Here is a 23627-nt window from a genome sequence, read left to right on the forward strand (position 1 = left end):
TTTTGAAACCCCAAACCATAATAAATGCATCCATGGAAAAACGATGTAACATGATAATAAAATGAGGCGCGCGCGCACACACACACACACACACAAAAGATGAGTGGAGCATAATTTGAATATTTTTTATTTAACAAATGCTTTTTCTGTGCAAATCTTGAGGGTTAAATCTTGCTTTCATGCAATATCACAGCTGATGTTAAGCAGGCGATAAAATCTGTAGCAGTTAACAAAAAAGGCTTTGTCTTTTACCAAATCACATCTCTTATTTGCTTACATTCGCAGCTCCAAGTTGAAAGAGTGTCTTACAACTGATCTGATGTGCTATTTAAAAAGTTGCAGAACTTATACATTTTTTAAAAAACCAAAAGGGGCCCCTTTTGCTTGAGGCGCTGGGCCAAACGCCCTCCTGCTCCACCCCTGTTTGGCCCTGGGTCTAACCCAATGTAAAGCAACTTCTTCCATTCCATCTACCCACCCACTGGGCTGTTTTTGGATCTCCTTCACCCTTCCTTTAGCCACTTTTGACTTAAAAATTATTTTGTCCTTCTGGAAACCTTGGAGTTAGAATTGGGGCTTTCTACCTCACAGGAGAAATTCTCACACCAAATCAACCACATTAGTTCCTCTTGAATTTAATGGGTATTATTCCCAAGCAAGTGGGGTTAGGACTAAAGCCTGAGCAACCAACTCAAAATAAGGTAAACTCCTAGATTGTCCTGTGGCTTAATAAATAACACCATATCATGTCGGGGAAATTGTATTTTTAACATGAGCCACTGATGATAACGCAATCTTGAGATAGCAATATGCTCTGAAGAAATCCGAAGACCTAAGGAAAAAGATTCCAGTTTTGTTTTTTTGTTTTTCCCCCTTCTGAGAGAATATCCCAGCAATGGGCCTGGATAACCTATGGCTTTCTGCAAGCTGAAGGCACCTTACCAGCAACTATGAGTAGTAAAGGTAAAGGTAAAGGTAAAGAGACCCCTGACCATTAGGTCCAGTCGTGACTGACTCTGGGGTTGTGGCGCTCATCTCGCTTTATTGGCCAAGGGAGCCGGCGTACAGCTTCCAGGTCATGTGGCCAGCATGACTAAGCTGCTTCTGGCAAACCAGAGCAGCGCACGGAAACACCGTTGTACCTTCCCGCCGGAGCAGTACCTATTTATCTACCTGCACTTTGACATGCTTTCAAACTGCTAGGTTGGCAGGAGCTGGGACAGAGCAACGGGAGCTCACCCCGTCGCGGGGATTCGAACCGCTGACCTTCTGATTGGCAAGTCCTAGGCTCTGTGGTTTAACCCACAGCGCCACCCGCATCCCATTAACTATGAGGAGTAGTCCTGAGGAATTCAGTGAACTTAACAACAAACATCAACATCTTCACCGTCATGACAGGATTCCCAAAGACATTACATAGGGGAAAGTAAACTTACTTTTGGGACTACAAAACTAAATGGCTTTTCAGGCACATGACAGACCCTCATGCAACAAGAAAAAAACATGGCTGACAGACTTTGCTTGGCTTGGTGGATCAAAAGTTGTTCAGGCCTGAATTGGAACATGAAAATGGCATGTTTAAATATGATTCCAATTTTTTGTGACTTAATAACAGAAACGATGTCTTTATAACAGGAAACTCGATTCTCCCTTCATTCACTGCTAGGTCTTTCCAGCAAACTCCACTTGGCTTTTCCATTCTGACGTAATTTTTTCCATCTCTGTTTCTCCCTGGTCTGTGGAGGAAACGGGCCACATTGGAACAGGCCCATGTCTTAGACAGCACACATCTCGTATCACTCATTTCCTCTCCTCTGCCTAGCAAATTACTAAAACACCCCACATGGTGAAACATTAACTTTATGATTTGAAAGGGCTCATTTGGTTTAAACTACAACAGCTTTAGTAGTGGTGGTGATGTGAGAGGAGCACAGCTGCACTGTGATGTAATTAAGTCCCAGGCAAGCTGCTTTATATTTGACTGAAGAGGATTAGGAAGCAAACTTGCCACAATGTTTGTTACTTTAAGGCTGGGTTGCTGCAACACACTCTTATGTGGGGCTTCCCTTGCACTTGATCTGGAGGCTGCAGTTAGTGCAGAATGCTGGAGCACGATTGCTGACAGACTGTCTCACCAGAGTGGTGCATACTCTAGTTATCTCCTGATTGGACTACTGCAATGCACTTTATGTGGGGCTGCCTTTGAAGGTGACTGTCACAGTCTGGTCTACGGGCGATCAAAGTCCCAGCTGAGGATGTCGGGACCAGGGGCAAGATGGTGGGGTGGGAGCAGGAACGAGAGTCCAGAAGCCAGGAGTCCAAGGGTCAGGAAGCAGGGAGTCGCAAAGTCAAGGGTCCGAGGGTTGAGAAGCAAGGAGTCAAGAAGCTGAGGTCAAAGGATCAGGAAGCAAGAAGTCAAACGCAGGAAGGCAGGAAACGTGTTGCTGTGGAAAAGAGCCGAAGGACAATGCTGACCTTATATCCCTTCCCGGCTCTAGCCACCAGGAGAATCCCTTCTCACAAGTTACCAAGCAGCCTCATCTGTGTGGCCATGCCTTGCCTCTCCAGAACAAATTTAGGAAGGCCCCAGTCCTGCGAAGCCCTACTGGTCACAAGGCCCCGCTCCTGCACGCAGTCCTGACAGTGACTCAGAAACTACAACTAATTCAGAATGTGGCAGCTAGACTGGTGACTGAGAGTGGACGGCAAGACCATATAACATCGGTCCTGAAAGACCTATATTGGCTCCCGGTACGTTTCCAAGCACAATTCAAAGTGTTGGTGCTCAAGCGATACATAGATTTTACAAAACTGACTAAGGGAAACTGGGGAATCTCACAAGAATATAGGCCAAGTTAACTGTGAAGGACAACAGACTTGATGGGGCAAAAACACCATGTGAGTCACATTGGACCATAGATGTTCTACCGGTGATTTGTAATCAACATAGCAGTGCAACAATCCTTTTTTTATTATACTTCTTATAAGAGAAAGAGAGAAAATTGGGGAGAAGAGAGGGAGTGAAGCAGGGAAAGAATAGGAGAAAGACAAATAAAAAGGATGACATACCTACACTGCAAATGCCCCCTCCAAAAAACCCCCACCCACTTGAACTGCGAAAACTTCTCTTCAATAAATCCTGGGAATGATAGATGCATGGAGGGTTTCTTAGTTAAGAATCCCTTCTCACAAGACAACTGCTCCCACAGCCCCCTGAAGGGAGGACATTCTTATTAGTTTAAACAAAGTTGTGGTTTGGGATGAGGAAATACATCAGCTTTGGTTTCCCTCTAGTTTCTTCCAACCTTATGTTCAGTTCCCCACATTTCCATATCAGTTTGTGGGTGTTTTTTAAAAAAAATAGTCTCATGAAAATGTATGAACATTTTAGTGTGAACATTTCATGTGTCTTTTTGTAGGCAGCTTTGCCTAACTTGCATATTTTTCAAAAAGAAAGTTCCCTGATTTTGGTATGTTTCATTCACTAATATATGCATTTATATGCACAGTTTAGCCTACTATTTGCATTGTTTTTCTCTTACTTGCTGTAGAACTAGAATTGCAAAATTCAGAAGCATGTGAATTTCGAAACTGGTTGTGTTTTGGTTCTTGGACTATTTTGGAAAGTGCTAATTTGGCACGTTTGTCTCCAAATGTGAACTGGGTTGAATTTCTGAACTGCACGCTTCGCAAAGGTCGGCCTTGCAGCACCTTGTTCCGCTGAGTCTGCAGTGGGAAGGAATCCATCCATGGGAGGTAGCCACTGAGAAACCTTCTCTTCACACCCTTGCTGTTCATGATAGGAAGGGATGGTATTATTAAGTGGTACTCCTAGAATCAGAGTTTTGAAGGGACTCCAAGGGTTATCTAGTCCAACCCCCTGCAATGCAGGAATATTTGCGATGTGGGGCTCTTTTGCCCCATATAGGGATCAAACCCATGACCCAGAGATTAAGAGTCTCACACTGTACCAACTGAGGTACCCCAGTCATACTTTACCCTAAAGTATGCTGCACCTAACAGCAAATTGTTCTGGCCAACACAGCTACCCAAACCTGTATTGGCTAAAGTATGGGTAGGCAAACTAAGGCCCGGGGGCTGGATCCGGCCCAATCGCTTTCTCTATCCAGCCCACAGATGGTCCGGGAATGAGCGTGTTTTTACATGAGTAGAATGTGTCCTTTTATTTAAAATGCATCTCTGTGTTATTTGAGGGGCCTGCCTGGTGTTTTTACATGAGTAGAATGTGTGCCTTTATTTAAAATGCATCTCTGGGTTATTTGTGGGGCATAGGAATTCGTTCATCCCCCCCCCAAAAAATATATATATATAGTCTGAGGGACAGTGGACCGGCCCCCTGCTGAAAATGTTTGCTGACCCCTGGGCTAAAGTATTTGGGGGAGAGTATTTGTATGGTAGGTTTAAGTATCTGGAATGGGTGTTTTACTCTTTCCCTTCTACTGCATCTCCCTCAAAGCGCTTCCCCACCCCTCTGGCCTTGCTGGGTTTATGCCCAGCCTCAGAAGACAGATGAACCCTATCAAGTGATCTAAGGAAGAAAGCAATAAATAAATACATAAAATACATACGTCCACTACAAAGCGGCAGGTGTTGCTTGCGTCAAGCAGAACCAACTAGTTGTCAAGGGCCAGTGAGAATGAAATGCACATGTCTCCCAAGTTAATAGCAAAAGTCCCCATTGATTTCAGTAGATGTGGATTGCACCCACAATAGCCCCATTGCAAGTGTCCCTTGGAAACACAGCAGCCCAGAGAACCATCCGCTTTGTCTCTTGGAGATAAAAGGAGCAGTACTGGGCAGAGTGTTACAAAGGGTCAAGGTCAGGTGCTGGTCATCTTTTGTTTTTACTGCTATGGCCTTCAAAGTAAGTGAGAAAGACTGACTCATGGCTAGCACTGCCACTCTATAAAGCATAGTCGACAGTGTGATGTGGGACAACCCAACGAAACACAAGACCTTGGCTTGAGACCAGTTTCTCGAGAAAGAAGCTTACAAAGAGACTGACTGACACCCTAACATGCTCATTGGAAAATATGTCCAATCAGTTTTATCTGTACAGTGGTACCTCGGGTTAAGTACTTAACCTGAAACTGTTCTTAACCTGAAGCACCACTTTAGCTAATGGGGCCTCCTGCTGCTGCCGCGCTGCCAGAGCACGATTTCTGTTCTCGTCCTGAAGCAAAGTTCTTATCCTGAAGCACTATTTCTGGGTTAGCAGAGTCTGTAACCTGAAGTGTCTGTTACCTGAGATACCACTGTATTTGGCTTAAACCCAGCTTAACTAGATTCTGAAGCAGGCTTTAGAAGGCCTGTCCATTCAATCTGCAACAGAGTTTAAATACAACATTCAGAGCAGAATCTCTCTTTGTGTGTGCCAGCCACACACTCAAAAGGCCTGGTGCCTTTCTGCTCTTCCCTTGTTACTCACAAATGAGCATGTGTACACCACAGTACATTGGCCATGATCCCAAATTTGAAGCCAGCCTTCTTCTGATTTCCCACATCCAGGCACATCCTCTTCAATAAAGGTTTCAGATTCCCAAGTTCCATCAGCCCAAACCAGCTTAGCCAATGGTTGGGGTTGTAGTCCAACACCTTCAAGATTGGGGAAAGTTGACATAGGCCACATCCGCACTTTCCATTTAAAGCACTATGTTACCACATTACCAGTCTTTGCTTCCCCCAGAGAATCCTGGGAACAGCAGTTTGTCAAAGGTACTGAGAGTTGTTAGGAAACCCAAAGCCAACCTCCTCGTGGGGCTACAAGTTTCAGTGTAGTTTAACTATCAATCCCTCTTTGTGGGAATTGTAGTTCTGTGAGAAGAATGGGGGTCTCCTAACAGCTCTCAGCACTCTTAACAAACTACAGTGGTACCTCAGGTTACAGACGCTTCAGGTTACAGACGCTTCAGGTTACATACGCTTCAGGTTACAGACTCCACTAACCCAGAAATAGTGCTTCAGGTTAAGAACTTTGCTTCAGGATGAAAACAGAAATCGTGATCCGGCGGCGCTGCGGCAGCAGGAGGCCCCATTAGCTAAAGTGGTGCTTCAGGTTAAGAACAGTTTCAGGTTAAGTACAGACCTCCAGAACGAATTAAGTACTTAACCTGAGGTACCACTGTACAGTTCCAAGGGATGAAGCCATGACTGTTGAAGTGAAATCAGAGTGCTTTAAAGGCATGGTGTGGCCATTCTGTAACATACAATTTTTACAGAGTAAAAAAAAGGGGGACATGGATGGCGCTGTGGTCTAAACCACTGAGCCTCTTGGGCTTGCGGATCAGAACGTTGGCGGTTCAAATCCCTGCGACAGGGTGAGCTCCCATTGCTCCTGCCAACCTAGCAGTTCGAAAGCATGCCAGCGCAAGTAGATAAATAGGTACCGCTCTGGCGGGAAGGTAAGCAGCGTTTCCGTGCACTCTGGTTTCTGTCACGGTGTTCCATTGCACCAGAAGCAGTTTAGTCCTGCTGGCCACATGACCCAGAAAGCTGTCCGTGGACAAACGCCGGCTCCCTCGGCCTGAAAGTGAGATGAGCGCCGCAACCTCATAGTCAACTTTGACTGGACTTAACCGTCCAGGGGTCCTTTACCTTTACCATTTTCCCTTTACAAAGAGTCTTAATTCCAAGAGAACCCAATTTCCACCATGTTGCTTTCTTTTTAAAAAAAAAAATGGAGGTAGGGAGATAGCATGCATGTGTTTCTATTGGCTAAGGCTCAAGTACAAAAAAAGGAAAGGGGGAAAGAATTTAGCTCTAAATGACTGTGGATCTTATATGTTTGTATATAGTTAGTGCAGTTCCACCTATGTCTACTCAGAAGAAAGGCCCATTAAATTTAATGGGTGCTTATGCCCAGAGAGGTGGGTATAGGATTGCAGCCTAAGATAACCAAAGAGTTAAAAAATATATAAAACCATAAAATGATATTTTTTGAACAATAACATTCCTACGATAGAAGTTCTTATCAGCGTGTTGCACTGTACTTGGCAAACAAGCCTTTTTACCTTTTAAACAAATAATTCATTAGGTAATTAAATTCAAGTGAGATTACTCTAATTAAATATACACTGCAGTGGAATCATAATTTCTATGTGGCCTAGTTAAAGATGAACGATCTCTTATTTCTGACAAAAAAAGAGAGAGAGAGAGAAAGAGAGAGAGAGAGAGAAAGCTTTAAAAGAATTCCCCAGTGACTGGAATAATAGATTTATACACCATCGTGCAGAGGTCACCGCAAGAAAGGAGAGACACCAAACGCAACATAAAGAGACTTTTCATGTCTGGAGATACTAGAATTTCAGGTTTTATTGCTTGGAGTTCTATTAAAAGACTTTGTGGAACCTAGGAGGGAATCAAAATTATCTCTCCAGAGGCGATAAGTTATATAAATATGCGCGCAAACAGAAATGTATCTCTGAAGGTATTAGTTCTGCGTAATTTCCAGGGAGCAGCCAGCTAGGCCTCAGAGGAAATGGCACATCTTAAAATGTTTGGAAGGCTTACACTGGCCAAAATGCAGCAGGACTTGAGTGAAATTAGAAGAACTTTGTAGCCTGTGCTGTGCTCTATGTCCTGGTTCCCTTTAATAGCATTAGGAGTTCAAACCATAAAGACTTTAATCTGGAGAGGAGAAGTTCCAGCTCTGGGCTTTGATCTCCTTCCTCTCGGCTGTTTCAAAGTGACAGTTTGGCTGAATGGCATTCGCCCCATCCATGTGTAAGACACGAGTCTCCTAGTGTTTGGCAGCTTGCTAGGAGCTACACCTGTACTGCAGGAATTTATGTCACATTGCTCCAGGATGCAATTGATCTGTGATGGCCGCCATGGCAATGCAAACTAATTTTAAAAAGTGCATTAGGAAGCCCAATCAGAATGATGGAGCAAAACAAATATTACAAAAAAAAACCCTAGCCCAGCTGGTATAGCAATTGTGTGCCTCTGGCTCAGAGAGAAAGAAAGCTGTTGGGGACAGCAGATACGTTTTTATTTTATTTTTAAAGCTAAGCAAAAAATATTTTTAAAATGTTCCAAACCTAGTAGAGATAATTTTAGACACAGAATGAAAATTATGTTGTTAATTAAAATGAGGTCTACAAAATAGTCACAGGTTTTTTTTTTAGTTGAGTAGTCATCTGGCTTTAACAGATTATTAGGTGAATTGATTGATTACATTTTTAGAAACATGCATCTTAAGAAAACCTCAGTAGGTGTCCTTTTTTTTGAGATATTGAACAAAGTTCCCGGCTATACCGGCAGCCCCCCCCCCTTGTTAAGAAGAGGGGCCATTTTTCATAGTTCCTTTGTGCTTGTTATTACAACAACACACAGCGATCAAAATTAGGTATGCTACTGAATTGCTCCTGATCCGAATTTAGAAGCCTCAATTTACCTGATCTTGTTTCTGAACTGGAACCAATGGATTGGGAAGGAAACCTCAATTGTTTCATTATTATTATTTTTTTTAAAAAAGACGCCTGGATATCTACATTGAGCTCAATAGTGGTTTCAGTTCCTTCCATTTGTGTGTGTGTGTCACGCACTCCCATTAGTTAAGCAAATGTATTGATAAAGCAGTCTCCTAAAATAATCCTTATGTGATTATAGATTGTATCCAGTCAAGATTGCATATGTACAAAGGGCTGCTTCCATTCAAAGAATGAGCTGACACCCATCTGTTTTTGGATGGTCTCGCAACCCTCTGGAGCAGTTTTTCATGGGCACATGGAAGACTCCAAGAGGAAGAAGGAATTGGGGGGGGGGGGATCACTACACTACTCCTTCTTCAGTCACATCAACATTCCTTTAAATAGTTTCAAAAAACCAATAAACAAGTTAACCCTTCATTCAGCTTCACCAATTAAAATCTCCCCCTCCCCCAGCGATTGATCAGCTAAAGCTTTAGTTTATTAATCTACTGATTAAGGCAATTAAAAGTTGGAGCCAAGCTAGGGAGAAACAGAGGCTTTCTGTGGCATGCAGTTCACGCTACCATTTTGAGGAACAGAATCACTAGACATTAAAATCTTATGGAGTGATCCACCAGGCGATTCTCCACCATAAACCCCAATGGTTTGTGCTGATAAGCTCCCATGACGTCAGTGAGACTTACTCAGGAGAACAGCCACTTGGGCTGCAAAACTGGTGACACATAATTTTCTTAACAAACAATAAAACATATATTGGTCTTAACACTAAAGACCCAACCTCCCGTCTATTCCATATTTCGATTTCATATTTCTTATTGCCAATACACACTTTTATCATAATTAAACTTTTTCTTAATATATCTAATTTCTTATATCTACCTTGCAACTATTACTGAAGTTTCTAGAATGCTGCAACAGAATTTAAACAACTATAGTTTTCAAATATTCTTTGAAAACCTCCCATTTTGCAACAAATTCCTGTTTTGATTTATTCTTTATTTTTTCTGATAGACCGTCTAATTCGGCATATTCTGTCAGCTTTTGGATCCAATCTTGTATAAAGGGGATTTCATTACTCTTCCATTTTGCCGCGATCAGAACTCTTGCTGCCGCCGTCGCATATAAAAAGATACTCTTCCTCTTTTGCAGAATATCCAAATCTGTTATTTCCAGGAGACTTGTCCAGTCAAGGAGGAGTTGATAAGTTTTGGAAAGAGTTTTTCTTTTAGAATTTACAAGATCAGATTCGAATCGGGAAATTTCTGTTGAGAACCCCTTTTGTTTGTCAGATTTAAATTTTTCAAATAACTGATGATATTGGAACCAGTCTGAAATGTGTTCTCTTATTTCTGCAAAGTTTTTTAATTTGAGTTGGTTGTCTTCATTTTTTAGAAGTGTTTTGTATGTTGGCCAGCTTTCCTGGGTATTTTTCCATTTTACTGCTATGGCTTCTATTGGAGAGGTCCACCACGGGACTTTAGGCTCCATCAGTCTTTATATTTTTCCCATACAGCAAAGAGTGACTTTCTTATTATATGGTTGGTAAAAATTTTGTGAATTTTCGCTTTTCCATATATCAGGTAGGCATGCCATCCCCAACGGTTGTCAAAACCTTCCAGGTCCAGGAGGTCCAGATTCTGCAACGTGCACCAATCTTTTAGCCAGGTGAAACAGGCTGCCTCGTAGTAAAGTTTTAGGTCGGGTAGAGAAAAGCCTCCTCTCTCTTTTATGTCTATTAAGATCAGGTGTTTATTTTCTATTGCTTACTGCCTTGAATGTTCTGTAGAAACTTGACTAAAAAATTATTCATAAAAAAACCACAGATAAAATTATGTACTGAAATTGATAGCACAAGTCAGAACAAGTCAAACATACCCTAATCTCATTGGGGAATTGGTGCTTTAGTGCGGCAGTTTGGACCATGAACTAGTTCTTGGACTATGTGTTCTTCAACAGCAAGCCCACTGTTCTCTCAACCTCCCAATTTACCACCCTTCTGAAATCATGAAGAAAAGACAATAATAGTACTGTAGCCTAAAAAACAGATGACAGTCTATCAGTGGACCTGTTGTTTCAGATTTCTCTGGAGAATACTGGAATAGATGGATACAGGACTAGCAACTTATGTTCTGATAAAAAAGAGAGAATAGGGTCATTTTAAAGGGGTTAGTTATACACTCCCTTGCTTGGCTGTTTCAAAATGCATTTGATGGAACGTATGGATTCGGGACACGGGTGGCGCTGTGGGTTAAACCACAGAGCCTAGGACTTGCCGATCAGAAGGTTGGCGGTTCAAATCCCCGCGACAGGGTGAGCTCCTGTTGCTCGGTCCCTGCTCCTGCCAACCTAGCAGTTCGAAAGCACGTCAAAGTGCAAGTAGATAAATAGGTACCGCTCCGGTGGGAAGGTAAACGGCGTTTCCGTGCGCTGCTCTGGTTCGCCAGAAGCGGCTTAGTCATGCTGGCCTCATTACCCGGAAGCTGTACGCCGGCTCCCTCGGCCAATAAAGCGAGATGAGCACTGCAACCCCAGAGTCGGTCACGACTGGACCTAATGGTCAGGGGTCCCTTTACCTATGGATTCTGCAGAAGTAGACTATGGGAGCTATCCTATACACAAGAAGCTGGTGTAAAGCCAGCCAGTGTAAATTAAGCTTGTATAAAGTTTCATGAGACTCAAACTCCATTCAGTGCTGCTGGCTGAACCACCCTAAGCCTGGCAGAGGGGAAACAAGCCTTTAAAATAGTGTTGGAGTTGCAGCAGCCATTTTACCAGCTTAATTTATGCCATGTGGAGGATCGGTTTATTTCTTCATTGCATTTAAATCCCACCTTTTATACAAGGAGCTCCCCCTCTCCATTTAATCCCCACAATAACCCTAAGAGGTAGGTTAGGCTGAGAGGCAGTGTATGGCCCAAGGTGAGACTAGCTGCTCAAATTTATCTACTCTTATTTTCAGATTGAAATGTATGGTTTGCTGTGATGGAAGTTTTCTGTGATGAAAAATACTTAAGATTGAATACCGTATTTTTTGCTCTATAAGACACACCTAGTTTTTGGAGGAGGAAAACAAGAAAAAAAAATATTCTGAATCTCAGAAGCCAGAACAGCAAGAGGGATCGCTACACAGTGAAAGCAGCAATCCCTCTTGCTGTTCTGGCTTCTGGGATAGCTGCGCAGCCTGCATTCGCTCCATAAGACACACACACATTTCCCCTTACTTTTTAGGAGGGAAAAAGTGAGTCTTATAGAGCAAAAAATACGGTATTCACCTTTTCCTCCCCCAATCCTGCCTAAAACAGGCATTTCACCCAGATGTTGCTTCTTCAGCACCGTGTTTTCTCTGGCTGTTTCTTTTTTCCAGCTTTTCGATTAAGCATATCAGTAATCTCACCAAACAGGGAATCATGTAAATAGCAGATAGCATTGTGCCACTATCCTATGTGACCAATCAGATGTGACTTTGTGATGACATCACAGAGGGTGCAAGGACTGGTTCTATGGATGAAAAAGTCTTTCTGTTAATAAATGTGTGTACGTTTGTGCATATAAAAAATATCTGGCTAGTATAATTTGAATGATGATGATGATGATGTTTCGAGAAAAAGGAAAGGTGCAGTACCATCTGATGTACAAAACCACAGGTCAGTGGGATATTTTATTATTGTTTCTTCCAGAAATGGCTACTGATGAATTAACATTAATAATGAAAAAACCAAAATTCTAACTGTTAACGGGTTTGAAAAGAAAAGAAAAGAAAATTTAACTAATTAATAGTCATAATCTAATCCACATTTACTTGAAAGTAAATTCATTGAACATACTTCCAAGTACAGTTCACGCTATGAATGGAAACATAGCCAAAAGATTGATATAAGGACATTTTTAGAGACAAAAAGACCATCATGAATTCCCCCCCCCCATTCCCTATTATTGTGAATGCCAAACTAGCCCCCACACAAAAACAAGTGTGCTTTTAAACCAACTTCCTCCAAACAAATTGTTGGCACTTGCTAATTAAACCACAAGCACACAGCTGCATTATTACATGTTTAAAATTCTTAATATACTGATTTCAATCAATTAAGGTACACATACCTGGAAGGAAACTGCACTGGACTCAGTGGGGCTTCTGAGAACACATACCGTATTTTTCGCTCTATAACACGCACCCGACCATAACACGCACGTAGTTTTTAGAGGAGGAAAACAAGGGGGGGGGAATTCTAAACGAAACAGTGGATGTATGATTTTTGTGGTTCATGCTGTGGCCACATACATGTGATCTGACAGTGAGTTTGGAGTAGCCCAATGCAAAAATCCTGAGGATCCATGTGGATCCATGCTTTGTAACCACGTTTTTGCACCACTGCGGCCCCAGGCAATATTTAGAGAGCTGAGTGGGGAGGAGAGAGGGACAGAGAGCCTGCTTGCTTTAAAGGAACCAACCGGACAGGAGCTGCTTACACTCATGTAAGCGGCTCCTCTCCTCTCCCGCTTTGCTCCTTTAAAGCAAGCAGGCTCTCTGTCCCTCTCTCCTCCCCACTCAGCGGCTCTTCTCCCGCTTTGCTGTTTCAAAGCGAGCCACGGAGGAGGGAAGGAAGGGGAACCATGGATCCTCTGCTCACGACTGCAGCAGATCCCCCCCGCCACCCGTAGGCATTCCCTCCATAACACGCACAGACATTTCCGCTTACTTTCTAGGAGGAAAAAAGTGAGTGTTGTGGTGCAAAAAATACGGTACACTGTAAGACCGTCATCTCTGATTTTTTTAAAAAAAAGATCCAATTGTCTGTGTTTGGAAAGGGCATGCAAACAGCACGTTTGCCTGTAATGCCTGTTAGTCGCCTCATAATCCTGATTCCTTGGGCAGTGAACAATTAAGCAATTTAAACCAATTTTGAAACATAAAATCTGTATCATGCAATTAAATGCAATGCTGAGATCCAGTAGAACACAGAACAGAACCAGAAGAAGCATGATAGCAACCTTGTTGTCATGTAGCGCTAAAGGATATTTTCTTAAGATGCAACACAGTGCCAGAAAACCAGGTCAGTGGTGGTATGGCATTGGAGAAGTGTGACCAGGAGTGGCAATATGCGTTAAAACAGCCCAGAAACTGGCAGGAAAACATAGTCTTTTGAAAAGATACCCATGCAACGAGAATCACCATTGCCCATCAATTCGTAGCTCTCTCTGTTGGGTGACAAAAGAAGAACGTGTCATCAAGTAGATCTCACTACCTACCACACCAGGATCTCCTTATCAGATATCTGAGCAGACTGGTAACTTGTCTTCCACGAAGAAGGGCACCTAGGATGGAATATACAATTAGTAGCAGGCCCCAGCTTTGTGCCGCGATGCTCCCCAAGCCCCTGTGTCATTGCAGAAGAGGAAACTGGCAACGTTCTACAGCAGCAAAGGAGTCAGCATCCCTGTTGAAAATGATTGGAATTGAACGGACCAGTTGAAGACCTTCATGTCATGAACCACAGAACAGAGCACTTGGGCCTCTGAGATGCCTGAAATAAATAAATAAAAGGCATTCCAATGTGTTAGGCCAAATGAGCTATCCAGCCACTCAACAACTTTGGTCACAGACTCTGATAAGTTATCACTGGGTGTGACTGTCTACGGGAACATATCCTGTGGTTGAGGGGTTCTGGAGCAAGGATGGGATACTTTTTTGTGCTGGTGGAGCACATAAGGCAGTGAATAGGTGAACGGAGACTGCATTCTGGTGGACATGGATGGAGCCATTCCTGAGTGGGACCTTCCATCTCTAATTCCCCAGGATCCCCACCACCGTCGTACTTCCTACTCGCCACCCCCAGTACTTCAAGCAGCTATTTGGCAGACAGTTGTTGTTTAGTCATTTAGTCGTGTTCGACTCTTCGTGACCCCATGGACCAGAGCATGCCAGGCACTCCTGTCTTCCACTGCCTCCTGTAGTTTGGTCAAACTCATATTTGTATCTTCGAGAACACTATCCAACCATCTCATCCTCTGTCACCCTCTTCTCCTTGGGCCATCAATCTTTCCCAACATCTGGGTCTTTTCCAGGGAGTCTTCTCTTCTCATGAGGCAGCCAAAGTATTGGAGCCTCAGCTTCAGGATCTGTCCTTCCAGTGAGCACTCAGGGCTGATTTCCTTAAGAATGGATAGGTTTGATCTTCCTGCAGTCCATGGGACTCTCAAGAGTCTCCTCCAGCACCATAATTCAAAAGCATCCATTCTTTGGCAATCAGCCTTCTTTATGGTCCAGCTCTCACTTCCATGCATCACTACTGGGAAAACCATAGCTTTAACTATACGGACCTTTGTTGGCAAGGTGATGGCTCTGCTTTTTTTTTTTTTCCCACAGCAGACAGTAGGAAATATAATTGAGCTGAAGCTGAAGTTCTAGTATCTGGACTAAATATCCTGGTTGGAGAAGAAGAAACAAATGTGTCAGATGTGATGAGACTGAAGGCAACCATACTTACATCCAGACCTGGAAGGTGGATTTTGGTCAAGAAGATTCGTAGCTCCTGTCGGTCACAAGGGCTGAAATTTCACATCCCTATACCCTTCGGCAGCTGAAGATCTGTCAGGCTCAGGTAGGCTAAGTTCCAGCGTCAGACCATGATGTTGAAGATCAGGGAGTTTTAGGTGAGAGATTCTGGCAGTCAGCTTGAAATGTGGAATATTCTGGTTGCATGCCAGTTCAACTTTTTTCAGTTCCTCGCTTTTAAGTAATGGCCTTAGAGAATAGTTTGTTGTTGTTGTTGTTGTTGTTGTTGTTGTTGTTGTTGTTGTTTTGCATTAAGCAAGTTGGACTTGCAGACACACTGCATCATGGGTTGCATAGTTTCACAGACACAGAAACCTGGCATTCTCATGCATGTGTGCTTTATTTGCAAAATTGTGGTGGGGGAATAGGACAATGAAATATGAGAATGCAGATAGCATGATGCAAAGAATTTGAAATATTGTGAGGGTTCAGATGTTGTAAGCATGCACAAAACCTACCTATAAATGCACGACTAATTAACAATTTCCTTAAAAGTATGTCCAATGCTAGAGTAGCCATCAGAATTTAGAAATGATGGAAATTCAATATTCAAACTTGTCCAAGTCCCTCCCTTGTTGCTGCTTTGCAGGCCCACTCAGTGTTTAATGGCCAGTCGTTTTAAGTTTTTGGCTTCTGTTTATGTCATATTCATTCTTAATGTGCTGTATATGGCCTTTTTTATCATGCATGCTGCCTGGATATTTTACATTGCAGGAAGTAGATAAATATGTTCTAAATTAATAAGACTGCAAAATACTATTGGAAGAGGGTTTCATCGGCTTGCATCAAGTGGCAGAGTTTGAGGTTCCATGAAAATGGTAGCGGCATTATTGCAAATGCCATAAAATATAAAGTCAGACTGGATGGGCTCGAGGGTTTTCTCCTGTTTCCACTAGTGGTTAGCAAAATGCTTTGAGGACCCATCAAGTGAAGGCAATGGCTCCATCGGCTGCTTCTCAGCAGCTCGTATTCAAAAGTGCTTTGCCTCTGAAGCTGGTTGTTCCTTTTAGCTGCCATGCTGAAGAGCTACTGAAGGATCTCTGCCCCAAGATATGATACATGTTCTTTACTTATAGTTGTACACCATGGCATTCAATAAATATAGTGTAAATGTCAACATTTGATATTTGTATATTACTTCGTCATGCTTTTAGTAGCATCTTCTACTGTGTTTAATGTGAAATAAAATATTTGGCTACTGTGTGCGCACACAGGCACACACATACTTTTGCAAACCAGTTTGGAAAGGCAAATAGTGATCCATAAAGTTTTAAAAATAAATATATACAATGTATACGGTACTAGAAATATTGGCCTTCTATATCCCTTCACCATCCCTCCTAAACTGCCACCCCTGGGTGGAGGGAAGAGTGGGATACAAATCTATTATTAAATTGCTTCACTGTACTCTTTTTGGTGCCAGCTAAAAACATTTTTGTTTAGAAAGGCCGCCCCAGACCTGTAGAATGCGGATGTGTGCTTTAGTCTGTTTCTGGTTTACTGCTGATTTTATCTTTCAGATGTTTAAAGAGCTGCTGTTATGGTTTTCACTGACAATTTCGTTGTCTGCATGAGATTGTAAACCGCTTGGAGTTTTCTTTTTTACAGTCAAGTGGTGTTTCAATTGTATGAAATGAATAAATACTAAAATATAAACCGTGAGCTCTTTGTGGAGCAGCAAGTGAACTTTCGGCAAAGGCACCAAAACATTTTTTTTATACCCAGAGAAAGGAAAAAGAACTATATACACCCACAGAGAGAGAGAGAGAGAACCATCGGTGTACACCTAGGGAGCAGTTGCCCCTTTGGTCACTATAAGAAAAACTGTTTAAAAAATTGGTACCGGAGTTTGGTTCTCCTCCGCTTTCCTCCCTGTCCCTTCCTCCATTGAGTGGCTTGTTGTTGTTTTTAAGCTTGTAAGACGGTCTTGCTTTAATCGATTGTAAGCCACCCTTTTCGGCTAAAGAGTAGGGGTCAAATAAATAAAGAAGGCAGACGCACACAAAATTCGCAAACGCCCGCCCCGAGGAGCTTACAATCTCATTCCAGAACAGGGGCGATAGAGGAAACAAGGAGAAAAAGCTGGCGAGGCGAAAGAAAGGAAGGAAGGAAGGAAGGAAGGAAGGAAGGAAGGAAGGAAGGAAGGAAGAAAGGAAGAGAAAGAAAAAGAGAGCTTCCCCTCCTTGTCGTGCTCACGGAAGCTAGTCTCCCCCGTCTGCTTCTCCACGTGGTTCCTTTTCCTGGTCCATCTCCGCCGCTGTTCTCGGTTTCTCTCCGCCGCCTCCTCGCCTCCTGCCGGCTCTTCCCAAGGCGACGGTTGCGCGAAGTCTCGGCAGCGGCCCGCGCGCAGGTTGCGCGACGGCGCACACAGCCTTCCTTGGCTTAGGGCTAGGCGGGGCTGCGGCTGCAGCAGCGACACCTGTGCCGCAGGAATCTACGCCGCCTTGCTCCGGGACGCCCGCGCCCGCGCAAGTAAACGCAGCCTAATTAAAATAATACTAATAATTACACACACAGAGACACAGGCATAATGCAGCCCCGCAGGAACAAGGCGGCAGAACAAATAAAGACAACTGCAGCTGGCACAGCAAATGGGGGGGGTGCTCCTTCCCCTCCTCCCTCTCCCCCACCTCTCCAAAGACACAACCCAGGTTGGTTGGGGTGGGAGAGAGACGGGAGCGGCGAGAGCATCTCCAAAGTCGCCTCGGAAAAAGAGCCGGGATCGTCTGCTGGGAGACAAAATGGAAATCATTTGGTTAATTAAGGCTGGATCTATAAACATCGCTGGCTGGAGAGGACGGATAGATGGATCTAGATAGATGAAAATAGATAGATCTGGAGTTCTGGTGCGTCTTTAACGCTGTGAAAATAATTATTATTTACTTTGGAGCATGCGGCGAAATACAGCCGCTTAGAAATAGAATACCGATTCACGTTGGGACAAAAAGGCAATTTATAATAATAGTAATCCAGAAACTTATGTTTCAACTCTAGTCCTTTCCAGTTCCCAGCCTGTGGATTAATATTTATTTCTTCGCCACCCATGCAAAGTTAGATACCCTTTTCTAAAGTATGTTTATTTAAATGTGAGAGGAAGAGAAAATGCGTTGTTTTGAGCTCTCCTGCTAAAATCAAGGGAGGGTGGGAAAGTGCCTAACGAGCTGGATCTTGACCTCAAATTTGAATACATTTTAGCCAAGGAGATAGATGGATAGATAAAACTATATATAAAAAACTCTCTGTGAAATATTAAGGTGGGTCGAAGAGACAGAGTGTTTTGTGCGTGTGTATACACACATTTATTTTCTCTCTGCCTCTCTCAGATTTCCTGGTTGTGAACTACAGGCTATCCAGGCTTGGCAAGAAAGGATCGGGGTGGGCAGAGGAGGGGGGGGGAATTAAAATCCTGTTACTGTTATAAAAATATTTCCCAATGTAGAAACTCCGCAGGCGCCCACCTCCCCGCGCTGTGTCCCTCTGTTGGAAGAAAGTTCTACCAACACCGCCGCGCCCCCCCCCCCCAAGCTTGGTTGGAGCTCCTTGAGGCGGGCGTCGTATGGAGCGCAAGAATCGGACCCCTTGAAGTTTTGCAGAAAAGGCCTCGTTTGGCTTGAAAGACACCCGCGCGGGGAATTAAAAACGGGTGTGCGTGATAGCGGCGGAGATGTCTGCCTGGGATTGTTTGACACACGCCTTGTGTTGTCTGCAAGGGTGAGTGTGCGGGGGGTGGGGCGGTCAGCCCCTTTCTTGGGGTTGGGTGGGGGTAGGGAAGAGAAAGAGAAAGTGTTAAGTAATAATGCGCGTTTAACAAGCCTCATAAATCCGAGCGTGATGAGAAGCGCCCTCCGCTCAGCTCGGGCGCGGACGCAAAAGGAAGCCACCGTCCCCCTCCCTCTGCTTCCTCCATCTCCAGCAATGGCGGGGGGGGTGGGGGGCGGGGAGCCATTTAAAAAATGGAAGATAAACCCGGCCCGATCCACCGCCCCAGTGAAGTTGGAGCGCTCGGGTTCTTCGAGCAGAGTCGGGCACGATCCTGCTCAGTAGACCCACACTTTGAAAGCCCAGCTGAGACCGGTGGGAGAGGCGAGGTATCTTATTTCTTCCTTGGGCACTCAGCTGGCAAGAGCGGAAGGTTAAGCGCTTTGTTTGCAGAGTAAGGCCACAGCCTTCTCTCCACACTTACCTGCGGGCAAGTGCTAGTAAATTGCCTGTTGTTCTGCGTAGACACACGCGCGGGATGGAGACCTAAGAATGCTTTTGGTGGATCAGTTATTATGCATCCCTTCCGATGATGATGATGATAACAGCATCCTTAAGGGACATTTAAATCTAACCACAAATCCCACACAAGAACTCTGATCCAAAGAGATGCCACTCCAAATGACATTTCCTTAGAAGCACCCCACACCCCTATTGAATAGACTCAATTTCCAATAAAACTGGCGAACCAGTTAGCCTCGCTGCTGTTCCCTGTAGTGCCCAGATTTGGGGCATGATCCAGAGTGAATTGAGGCCAGGTTTATACCTCTTCGACTGAATTTTGGAAGGATTTTTGTTGAAGGAGATGATCCTGAACGTTCATTGGATCAGGCTTCCGCTGATAAAACTTAAACCCTTCTTTTCGGGGGTGGGGAAAAAGAGAATTAGTTTCTGCGTTTGTTTATAATAATAAAAAAGTTTTAGGTGTACTAAGGTGAATGTAAAAAGGTAAAAAGTATATGTGTATACACCTAGCCTCCCATACCATATTAAAATTACTGGAATTCTAAGGACACTTTGCAAATGATTTATGTGTGTGTTCCTTTCTTTAACAAATAAATTAGACTTAACTAGACTCAGAGACTTTCTGGAGGGGTGGGGCGAATTTCTCAAAATCGTCACTTCCATGGGATAATTAATAAATAACAACAACAACAACAACAATAATAGAAAATCAGGAGGAAAATATATCTAGAAAAAAATACCGCGCGCGGGGTCCCCAGGCCCAAAAGCGAAAAGTCCGTACCAGAGGCGCTTCTGCCTCCCATTGGTTTTAGCAGTGCGGAGAAGGCGTGTGGGCTTAACTCTGCTACTGAAACCAATACTGACTTCCATTAGGCTGGATGGTGCTTTAGGTTTTCGCGAGCCAGACTTAGTTCCAGCCTGGAAGTGCTCAGCCCACAAATCACCCGCGTGTTGCCTGGCGTGAAAATAGGGCGGGGGGGGGGGCGGCGGATTGGGAATGGCAAGGCAGGCGCGCTTCCTTTTCCTCTCCCATCCCAGTCCCTGCTGGGGATGGTGTCCCTTTCGCCATCGCTGCCACACACACCCTCATCGCCACCCGCCTTTGCAAGCCTTCGCACACCCCTCCCTTTCCCAGCGGTTTATCACTGCCACCTCCAGCCCTGCACGCCGGCAGCAGGTTATCACAACTGCCAGCTCAATCTTGGCTGGCGTCTTCCGCCGTCCTCGGCAAAGCAGGGCTCCCTGCGGTGGAGCAGCCGCTCTGCAAAACATCTGGAGAAGATCAGAATCGCCGCGTGGATTTTATTTTATTTTTTAATTTAGCAAAATGGGTGTCATAAAACAATCCTCTGCGCACATCAGTCCCGCCAGACACCTTCTAGTCATTCCTAGGACTCCCCCTGCTTAGGTAAAATTCGACCAAGCAGCGACCCCTAGGCCTGGATTTACATGGTTTATCGAACCCTTGCCGGAAAGACATTTCTTAATTCGTTTTGTTTTAGTTATTTGTTGGTGGCAAGCAGTCTGAACCCGGGGGGTTGAACCAAATAATTGGACAGGTCCCTTAAGTCCACAGCAGAACCATCCTTTCTTTCGTTGCGTCATGGCTAGCTCTCCATTCTCAGAATTCGAGATTTCTTAATTTGAGGGAGATGCCCGGGCAGTGGTTTTGAGAGGAGCTCCCGTGAAAAGCTGAAAAAAAATCCCCATTCATTTCGATGGGGGACACAGACAGAAGCGGGCGCTCGCCAAGAGAGCGAACCCCGCTGGATTTAGCACCGACCCTCCTTTCCGAATCCGCGCGCCCAGGATCCGGCTGCTCCACGCGCCCCTTGGCCTGGATCGAGCCCCCTACTCGCTGGCCGCCGCCTCCTCACCTCTCTCATCCGTTACCCGGAGAGAATTTTCCGGGTGAGAGAAATATAGTCCCATCCCTCCCTCTCTCGAACCTTGAAACTTCCTTTTATTTTCTCGCTCCCCCCCCTCAATCCAGGTGTGCCGCCCCCGCTACAGTCCCGATTTATACTAGCACATCACGGGAGCGTGGTCAAGTTGTCCTCGGGGGATCGGGCCATCTTTGCAGTAGGGGAGTGTGTCTGTGTGCGCGCGGAGTTTGGAGGGGGGGGGGTTAAGAATCGATTTGTATGTCCAAACTGGATTCACTCCGCATCAAGAGCTAAAAATCTTCGGTTGGCAAATCCAGGGCACCTTAATGTCACGCTTACAACTGTTCCGGATGCTTCATGGAACTTTTTAAAAGCTCCATTGAATTTAATGGGAGTTCAGCATACGCGTCCATCTCCCCATCGGAGTGTTTCATCTGCATTGGGAATTTGCTGGTTCTCGTCAATAATAATAATAATAATAATAATAATAATAATAATACCAACGATCCAGCCACGTTTAATTCGCATTTATTTCCTTGAGAGGAAGTGGAGCAAATCCACTGAAATGAGCGAGACCGGGAAGAGTTTCGCGGTGGCTGCCTCCAGACTTTTCTTTCTTTCTCCCAATGGATTTTGACAGTTGAGAGATCAGGGTCCCTGGATGAAGGAGGTGGGGCGGGGGGAGGTTCCAGCAAATTCGTAAGGGGGGAAAGGTCGTGAGAATGGAGGACAGCAGGACTAAGAAAATGCGCTGCGTTTGGTTTTGTTCTTAGAAGCCCCCGCGTCATGGCAAACAGTCTATCCTGCTTCCTGACAAATATAACCGTATGATCCACGTGTTTCGCTACACCCGTTTGTTGCATTCACAATTTGCATTGTTAGGTGTACAATGTAAACTGGCTGGGGGGCGGGGTTAGGTAACGTCTGAACAGGACCTGAGAGGCCAAGGATTGCCCACAAAAGAATGGCTGGTGTTTGGAATACATATGGGTTGGCAAAAGAGGGTGGTGAGGAAGAAAACACAACATCTGAAATATTAATTAAATTACCCAAGAAGACAAAACAATTGCCAATATCCCAGTATATTGTTAACACTTTTTGTTTGTTTGTTTGGGGAGGGTAATGAAACCAGTTTCATCACCAGAAGTAAATCTGACAGTGCAGAGAAGGCTGCTCCGTGTTGTCATTTTATATTTTGAATTTATATCGGCGTGCTTTTATGGATGTAAGCCGCCTTGGGAGCCCCTCAGAGGTCTGAAAGGCGGAGCATAGAGTCACACATGGGTGCAGCGTTCGTTGAGCTTCACGGCATTTAAAATCTAAGAGAAGTGAGTGAGCGTGCTTTCTTGCTACTTCTCGATGGCTGGAAAACCGACGCACAAAAGAATTGCAAGTCTGGCGAACTGAACGGGAATTACGTCCGAGCAAACGTGGGCCGTAGCTCTTCCTCTGCTACTTGATGAACTGGGGTGGTTATTGTGCTTTTTGAACAACTAGACATCGGTTAGAGTTAGACGACCTGCCAGCGAAGGGTGGGCGGCGCCTCGCGGGGTCTCCTTTCACCCTAACCCGGGAGGCGCAAGGAAGCATCTCCAAGCGCAGCGTGCGCGGCCAGCCATGCCGGTTAGGCTCCAACCGTCGGAGAAAGAGCGGCAAGAAGACCAGGAGGAACTGTCCTGGAAGGCACGCCTGGCGACCGCCAGAGAAAGGGTGATCAGGGGAGCCTTCAAACCGGAGCTGAGCCGTAGCAAGTTCACGCCGTGGCCGGACAAGCGGCAGCAGCGCGCCCTGAGACGAAGCAAATGGCCTGACCTGCTCATCCGAAATCAACATCTCAGGGTGTGTTTCAAAACTCAGTTGTATTTTCAGAGATATTGCTTTATTAATCCCCAGAGGATCGTCTAAATATGGGCGCACTTCCCTGCGCTCCTTTACAAAGAGCCACAGCAAAATCCAGGGCAAGAATTGCCTTATAACCCCCCCACACACACACTTAAAATAAAAACAAAAAAGCAAGAATGGGGGTTACTAACAGAATCTTCCACTCCCCCCCCCCCACTTGGGAAGATGAAAAGGACTTTAAAAAGTTTTATTTGATGAGAACTCGGAAGGGAGACCTTAATTGTCTTAGGAGGGTGTGCATATATTGTGAATATTTCTTAATATGCGTCTATTTGTGAAGCCTACGCTGACACAAAGGGATGGTGGAGCGAGATCTGGAGTGGTTCCGAGCGTGTGTGGTGTTTGTGCAGTTTGCACTAATTAAAAAACACACAAATATATATATATATATACACACACACGCTCACACATGCACATGGGGGAAATTACTGGGAAGTTGTAAGCAAACTAGGTCCATCCTCTACAAAATAGAGGATAAAGGAAAGAAAAGGGGGAAAGTCCCATTCGCTGGCTGGGCCACTCACTCTCCAAATAGTCCCCGAGCTGAGGAGGATCCCGTGCTAATGGTGGGAAAAGACCAATCCCCTTGATTTTCCTTTCTTTTTTTAT

The sequence above is a fragment of the Podarcis pityusensis genome, assembly GCF_964106645.2.
Source record: "Podarcis pityusensis genome assembly, chromosome: 7".
Taxonomy (NCBI): domain Eukaryota; kingdom Metazoa; phylum Chordata; class Lepidosauria; order Squamata; family Lacertidae; genus Podarcis; species Podarcis pityusensis.